Below are 8,947 nucleotides of genomic sequence, written 5' to 3'. Positions count from 1 at the left end.
CTGGAAGATCCTCGACAGGTCGCCTAACTCGTTTCAGTGCTGTGGTATGAATAATATAGTTTAATATTAAGGTTTTGGTGTCACATGTTTATTTATATACAAGAATAAACTAGAGTAAACACCATGATGGCTAGATCTCATCTCACTATTCTAATAATAACAGTCTAATAATTATCTTTGGTCTAGCCTTGTTTGAATGATTGCTAGTCTTGACTAAAGTGTTGAGTGGCTGTTTTGGCCTGCTTGTTTTGTAATAGGGAAGCAGGTTTTTACCATTCAAATTTTTTACCATTCTTTTAAGATTAATGTTTAATTGCTTTCCCAACCTGTATATACACCGATCAGCTATAACATTTAGACCCCCCTTCTAATATTATGTTGGTTACACTGTAAATATGAGGACATACACAACACGTATCCCTATCTGACTGTAGAACCCTCACCTGGATCTTCACCCAACCCCCACAACATGACATCAACAGTAAATATGAGGACATTATACACAACACGTATCCCTATCTGACTGTAGAACCCTCACCTGGATCTTCACCCAACCCCCACAACATGACATCAACAGTAAATATGAGGACATTATACACAACACGTATCCCTATCTGACTGTAGAACCCACACCTGGATCTTCACCTAACCCCCACAACATGACATCAACAGTAAATATGAGGACATTATACACAACACGTATCCCTATCTGACTGTAGAACCCTTACCTGGATCTTCACCCAACCCCCACAACATGACATCAACAGTAAATATGAGGACATTATACACAACACGTATCCCTATCTGACTGTAGAACCCTTACCTGGATCTTCACCCAACCCCCACAACATGACATCAACAGTAAATATGAGGACATTATACACAACACGTATCCCTATCTGACTGTAGAACCCTTACCTGGATCTTCACCCAACCCCCACAACATGACATCAACAGTAAATATGAGGACATTATACACAACACGTATCCCTATCTGACTGTAGAACCCTCACCTGGATCTTCACCCAACCCCCACAACATGACATCAACAGTAAATATGAGGACATTATACACAACACGTATCCCTATCTGACTGTAGAACCCTTACCTGGATCTTCACCCAACCCCCACAACATGACATCAACAGTAAATATGAGGACATTATACACAACACGTATCCCTATCTGACTGTAGAACCCTTACCTGGATCTTCACCCAACCCCCACAACATGACATCAACAGTAAATATGAGGACATTATACACAACACGTATCCCTATCTGACTGTAGAACCCTTACCTGGATCTTCACCCAACCCCCACAACATGACATCAACAGTAAATATGAGGACATTATACACAACACGTATCCCTATCTGACTGTAGAACCCTTACCTGGATCTTCACCCAACCCCCACAACATGACATCAACAGTAAATATGAGGACATTATACACAACACGTGTCCCTATCTGACTGTAGAACCCACACCTGGATCTTCACCCAACCCCCACAACATGACATCAACAGTAAATATGAGGACATTATACACAACACGTATCCCTATCTGACTGTAGAACCCTCACCTGGATCTTCACCCAACCCCAACAACATGACATCAACAGTAAATATGAGGACATTATACACAACACGTATCCCTATCTGACTGTAGAACCCTTACCTGGATCTTCACCCAACCCCCACAACATGACATCAACAGTAAATATGAGGACATTATACACAACACGTATCCCTATCTGACTGTAGAACCCTTACCTGGATCTTCACCCAACCCCCACAACATGACATCAACAGTAAATATGAGGACATTATACACAACACGTATCCCTATCTGACTGTAGAACCCTTACCTGGATCTTCACCTAACCCCCACAACATGACATCAACAGTAAATATGAGGACATTATACACAACACGTGTCCCTATCTGACTGTAGAACCCACACCTGGATCTTCACTCAACCCCCACAACATGACATCAACAGTAAATATGAGGACATTATACACAACACGTATCCCTATCTGACTGTAGAACCCTCACCTGGATCTTCACCCAACCCCAACAACATGACATCAACAGTAAATATGAGGACATTATACACAACACGTGTCCCTATCTGACTGTAGAACCCACACCTGGATCTTCACTCAACCCCCACAACATGACATCAACAGTAAATATGAGGACATTATACACAACACGTATCCCTATCTGACTGTAGAACCCTTACCTGGATCTTCACCCAACCCCCACAACATGACATCAACAGTAAATATGAGGACATTATACACAACACGTATCCCTATCTGACTGTAGAACCCTTACCTGGATCTTCACCCAACCCCCACAACATGACATCAACAGTAAATATGAGGACATTATACACAACACGTATCCCTATCTGACTGTAGAACCCTTACCTGGATCTTCACCTAACCCCAACAACATGACATCAACAGTAAATATGAGGACATTATACACAACACGTATCCCTATCTGACTGTAGAACCCTCACCTGGATCTTCACTCAACCCCCACAACATGACATCAACAGTAAATATGAGGACATTATACACAACACGTATCCCTATCTGACTGTAGAACCCTTACCTGGATCTTCACCTAACCCCCACAACATGACATCAACAGTAAATATGAGGACATTATACACAACACGTATCCCTATCTGACTGTAGAACCCTTACCTGGATCTTCACCTAACCCCCACAACATGACATCAACAGTAAATATGAGGACATTATACACAACACGTGTCCCTATCTGACTGTAGAACCCACACCTGGATCTTCACCTAACCCCCACAACATGACATCAACAGTAAATATGAGGACATTATACACAACACGTATCCCTATCTGACTGTAGAACCCACACCTGGATCTTCACCCAACCCCCACAACATGACATCAACAGTAAATATGAGGACATTATACACAACACGTATCCCTATCTGACTATAGAACCCTCACCTGGATCTTCACCTAACCCCCTCAACATGACATCAACAGTAAATATGAGGACATTATACACAACACGTATCCCTATCTGACTGTAGAACCCACACCTGGATCTTCACCCAACCCCCACAACATGACATCAACAGTAAATATGAGGACATTATACACAACACGTATCCCTATCTGACTATAGAACCCTCACCTGGATCTTCACCTAACCCCCTCAACATGACATCAACAGTAAATATGAGGACATTATACACAACACGTATCCCTATCTGACTGTAGAACCCTCACCTGGATCTTCACCCAACCCCTACAACATGACATCAACAGTAAATATGAGGACATTATACACAATTTGTGATCCATTAAGGGAAACACCTGTTTTACACTGCACATGTAAGCAGTATATTGATGATGTGGGGGCATAAAGGGTTTATTCACTATAGGAGAGAGTGAATGATTTGTGATGCAATCATTTTTCCTTTTTTCATATTTGTGAATGGCGAATGAAATGTGTAGTTTGAAGCCCCTCTCCTTTACTGTTCTTGATGTATGGCTTCTGTGTGGATGACTAAACACACGACATTGCTCCCTATTAAAGCAACATGTGCTTGATGGAAAGCTGGCTGAGATTTTAGCCTCATAAGCATATACCCCAGTCAGCATGAGCAACGCAATAAAAATAGACTTGGCTCTGAAATGATGTAGGGCCCTATAATTTCCGCGATCACGGAATGGCAGACGGAATCGCATAATTGGCATATTAGCGCGGAATCTAGTGTTAACACGGAATTTCACTGAATTTTACATATTTGGAATGCAATGCTGTTTTGTGTGGGAGAAGAATGCATGTCTGGGGAAAATGCAGACCGGGGGAAGCACAACCCCTCCCGTCATTTCAGCCCCCCCTTCAAAACAATGAAAGCATGGCGAAGCGGATCACCATGGCTCTGCTTTCGTTGGCGAAAAAGTTAAGAAACTCAACTAGTGCTGCAACGACGCGTCGACGTACGGAAATACGTCGACGTGCGTGAAATGCGTCGACGCGTCGCGTCACACATTCATCTCGCGTAATGGCGGCTTCTGCTCCTGGGAATGGAGAAAGTTCCGTTCTATCACAAAAACCTAGACCACGATTATCAAAAGTATGGGAATACTTTAAACAGAGGCCAAACAAAATGGTCCTTTGTTCCCTTTGCAAAACCGAAATGGCGTACCACGGCAGCACAACGGCGATGCACGAGCACCTCAGAAGAAAACATCCTGCCGCTCTCCGAACTCAAAAGGACGAGCCATCTGTGTAAGTATTTATTATTATTACAATTCGTTTTGGGAGTAATTGTTTGGGAGTAAAATGCGTTTTTACCTGCTGTGTTTTGGTCAAGAATTCATTCATATCGTTGCTGTCCGATGAAAACCACGTATGTCCATTTCGCCGATTTTGAGATTTTTCGACGGATTGAATGTCCAGGTTCATTTCCGTATACAGTATGCGTCACATATCTAAATGGCCAATGAAAAGTTGTGAAATCATGTCATCTGATTTTCATGTATATCCATTTGGTGTCAAAGCTGTCAATCACGCCGCGTATCTCCCGCCCTGTGGAAGCATCTCGCCGGTCTCGCTGGTCTCGTGAAGTTGTTTCATCGAAGCTCAGCACTGGATAGCCGATAGTACGACATTGAAGCTCTCCGCAGTTTAGTTCTAATCTAGTTCTTCACAGATTAGTTTGCTTGCTAGTATGTAAATAAACTCGGTCTCTTTGATAAGATTCAGCCTTTTTTTCTCAGTCAAACTGATCAAATTATAGCCTGTAATGCTACTGTCATGATTGTCACTAGAACATGCCTCACTCATTCTGCTATCACCGCTTGCCAGAGGCTGAGAATATCCAGCACGTATTCCTCTGTATTCCTCACGTATTCCTCTGCTGAAACGCGACTTTGCCATTCTAATTAATGATTGGAAGAACGCGTATCGACCACCGTTACTGTAAAATATGCACGTATGTCCATTTAAACTCAATTTTGGTCAAATGTGGATTATATCATTACACTGGCAAGAATATGGTTACATGTAAAGATGCCGTACCAAGTATGACAACGCTACATTCAACTGCTTTTGAAATACAGTGTTTTTTTCACTTCCTGAAAAGTAAGCGTTTTGGACATACGTGAGTTTCATTGGGCAGCGACGATATATGCTAGGTAATAATGGTAACGCTAACCGCTAATGGTATAAACTGTAAACATATATTATGTTAACGTATTTTAACCAGTATTGACCAGTATTTTTGTGGTGTGTTACTACTTTAAACCACATAATGCCTTGAGAATGCTTTTGCAAAATCTTAGTCAGAATTTATATGGCATTATTCATGCCTGATGCCCTAAAGTGTTCTTTACATTTTATTTTTTGGCACTATTTTTTGGCACTTTATTTGTGTACATGTATTTCATGTATTTTTGCACATTGTTGAGCAGTGCTTTTGTTGAATTTATATGACATTTTGAATGCTTTTGAATTTATATGGCATTATTCATGCCTGATGCTAAAGTGTTGTTTACATTTTATTTTTGGCACTTTATTTTTGTATACTGTAAAAACTAACTTACAGTACTTTTTGGAAAAAATTTAATAAAAGTTGAAATATTATATTAGAAGTTGTACTTATCATTTTTTGTAAAGTTATCCAAAGGATTCATTAGCTAATCAAAAAAAGAACACTAGATAAAAAAATAAAAAAAAATCGTTAGATTAGTCGACTAATCGAAAAAATTATCGTTAGATTAGTCGACAGAAAAAATAATCGTTAGTTGCAGCTCTAAACTCAACGCTAAGCCCTCAGTACCAAGCAGTTCCCTTGCAGTTCCCTTGCTTTTAATTCACTTTAATGTACTGTGTGGAAAATTTCTTAAATTAACTTGTGAGAAAATGAGATGCGCGGGACAGCGTCAGATCCGCGTCATGTTCGTCAGTGGCCTTTTTAAAGGGACAGGAGCACTGATGATGTCTGTCATTAATGTTCATCAAAGAACAAAAGGAACAGAGACAAATGTAGCTTTAATGATGAATAATCTAGATTATTTATGCAGTTAATAAAGGTGTTGATAACTTTATTCAATTTCTATTTAGGCGATGTCTAACAGGGCTAGGCCATGGGTAAATATAACATTTATTATAATGGGTTTATGTAAAGATTGTTTTAAAAGTTTTTTTAAAGCCTAATAAATGCTAAATTGGTATCTTTCAGTGATACTGTAATGTAACGTCATTAATGTTTCAAAGAGACATTAGTATCAGTGATACCGGCCTTCATTCATAAAAATCTGCTGTCTTTAGAATTGTTTCTACATTCATTTGGAGAGTAACTGAAATTAATACAATATCAAAATATTAAAAACTCCAATGTTTTTTAAATGCAATTAATCATGATTAATTACAGAATTTATTTTATTAATTTGAATTTATCTATTCACAGCACTAATATTTTGTTGTGACTTGAGGTACTTAGAGTGCAGTGTGCATGTATGTTGCATCATGCAGTATTTGTCCTGAAGTACAGAGTAAATGTTTGTTTGTTTCCTCAATCAATTTTAGGTCATTCCTATGTTCTATTATATTAACATTAAAAGCACAATCTTTTTACGACTAAAATAACAGTTAAGGGTAAAAAAAATTAAAATAATTCCCAAAAATTAAAACGGAGTTAGCAAAAATTAAAACGGAAAAAACGGAATTTGGGAAAATAAAACGGAATTTGTGAAAAAATAAAACAGATTTTATAGGGCCCTAATGATGGCTGCACTGCTGCTTACGAATGCTATGTGATTTGCTCTTACCATTATACCATTATCGGTGACACACACACTTCACAATTACCATCTCTGATGCTTTACTTCCATCTCCAGACGAGTGAGGCATGTTCTTCAGTCTCCGAAGTTACCTGCGTAGATTAACAATAAACTATTAATAAATCCTCAACATGATTGATAAACCGTTCTAACAGAAACATGCATGTTTGAAGGAGAATATATAGAATAAATTAGGGATGCACCGATATGAACATTTTGGCCGATACCGATATCCGATAATTTTTTATATTTGAAAGCCGATAACCGATATATTGGCCGATAAATCTAAATAAAAATTTTAATAAACTCTGAGAGCCTGATTACAAAAACAAAAGGCTCACCATTAAAAGCCATGTCCCAAACACTTCAACATAAATCACTAGTATACACTACAGTAGCCTATTTGAACCAGTGTAAGATTCCTTACCGTTTCAAATTAATTTTACACTCCTATGGCCAACTTACTTTATATATATACATTTTTTTTAAGACTTTACAATAAGGTTTCATTTTTGTTAGTATTAGTTAACCAACAATGAATGAACAATACTTCAACAGGATTTATTCATTTTAGTTCATGTTAATCTCAGCATATTCAGACCCAAAGTTGTGTGTGTTAACATTAGGTATGCACTGTGAATGGACTGTTACAAAACACAAACATTTTATTAATAACATTAACAAAGGTTATTGCTCTCTGTTTGTTCGTGTTAGTTAATGCATTAACAAATGAGATCTTATTTGTAAAATGTTACCAAAAATTATATTTCCTAAAAAATAAAAATAATATACCTAAATAATGTAAACAAGTTATTGAACAGCATTGCTTAGGCTGCATAATAAAGAATCAGAATGCAAGTGCATGAAATAGCCTCCGCACAGACGATAAGGAAATGGTTTTAATCAAACCGTATTGTTGATGGAAATGATACGAGAACAATAAAAGTGCTAGTTATAAAAAATAACGCTTCTGTGTTTTTGAAAAAAATATGTTTAATATTACAGTAATAGTAAACATCTTTAATATTAGTCTAGTCTATTAGGAATAATGTTGCTGTTTGAGAGCGCGCTGAAGCTGGAGAGAATGAACGAACAACCGTAAACTGAAGCGCTTAGAAGTTTAATTAACAACTAAACGCATCATATATGAGAACAATCAGATATTTATACAAAATAAATATAATATTACAACTTATATTAGCACAAAGTCACGCATATGTGAAGGGTTATAACTCCTGTGGATGCTCTTCCCCTGTTTGAGAGCGTGCTGAAACTGAAGATGATCACCGGTACAGTGAAGCACTGCGGGTTATTGACTTAACCAAACGCATCCTATATGACTTTAATCAGATGTTTATACAACAAAAAATATTACGACTTGCATATGCTTAAAATGACGCAAATGCACAAGCGAACTTGACTGTGCTGGTCAGAATGCGTTGTGGACGCTTCCCACAACAGCTGCTGAAACACAACAACTAAACCCAGAGAATTCACTACGTTTATAACAGGAATATTCTCATCACTGTAATGTATAGGACAGTCCCAGTAGTTATTAATGCTGTGCATTTCTGTGTGAAATGCGCGCTGAAGCTAAAGACCCGTACAATGAAGTGCTTTACTGCATCGTTAATTAACTCAACCAAACGCATCCTATATGAGATTATATACACAGAATAATAATAAATATAATATTACAACTTACAATGGCACAGAAGGCTGTGAATGCACAAGCAAACTTATGTGCTTGTCATGAAGGTGTAACTCAGTGGGCGCGCTCTTCCCTCAACAAACGCTGAGACACAACGCTCTTTTACAGCCGTATTCTATTATCATTATCATTTTATGTAGATTATATTAGACTTGCGCTGCATATGTTGCACATGACTGTATTTTCCTTTTCGAAGTGATACCAATCATATTTAGAGCAATTCAAACCCATCATTGTGGACAGCGTCTGTCTCAGCTGAAGGAAATAATACATTATCTATCGGCTTGAATATATCGGTCAAATTTTCTTATTGGACCGATAACGATAACATCAAAAATAATCATTTATCGGCCGATAACGATATGTTGCCGATATATCG

Source organism: Gobio gobio (genome assembly GCF_949357685.1).
Source record: "Gobio gobio genome assembly, chromosome: 1".
Classification (NCBI taxonomy): Eukaryota; Metazoa; Chordata; class Actinopteri; order Cypriniformes; family Gobionidae; genus Gobio; species Gobio gobio.
The sequence above is the reverse complement of the archived record's forward strand: the minus strand, read 5'-3'. Positions refer to the sequence as shown.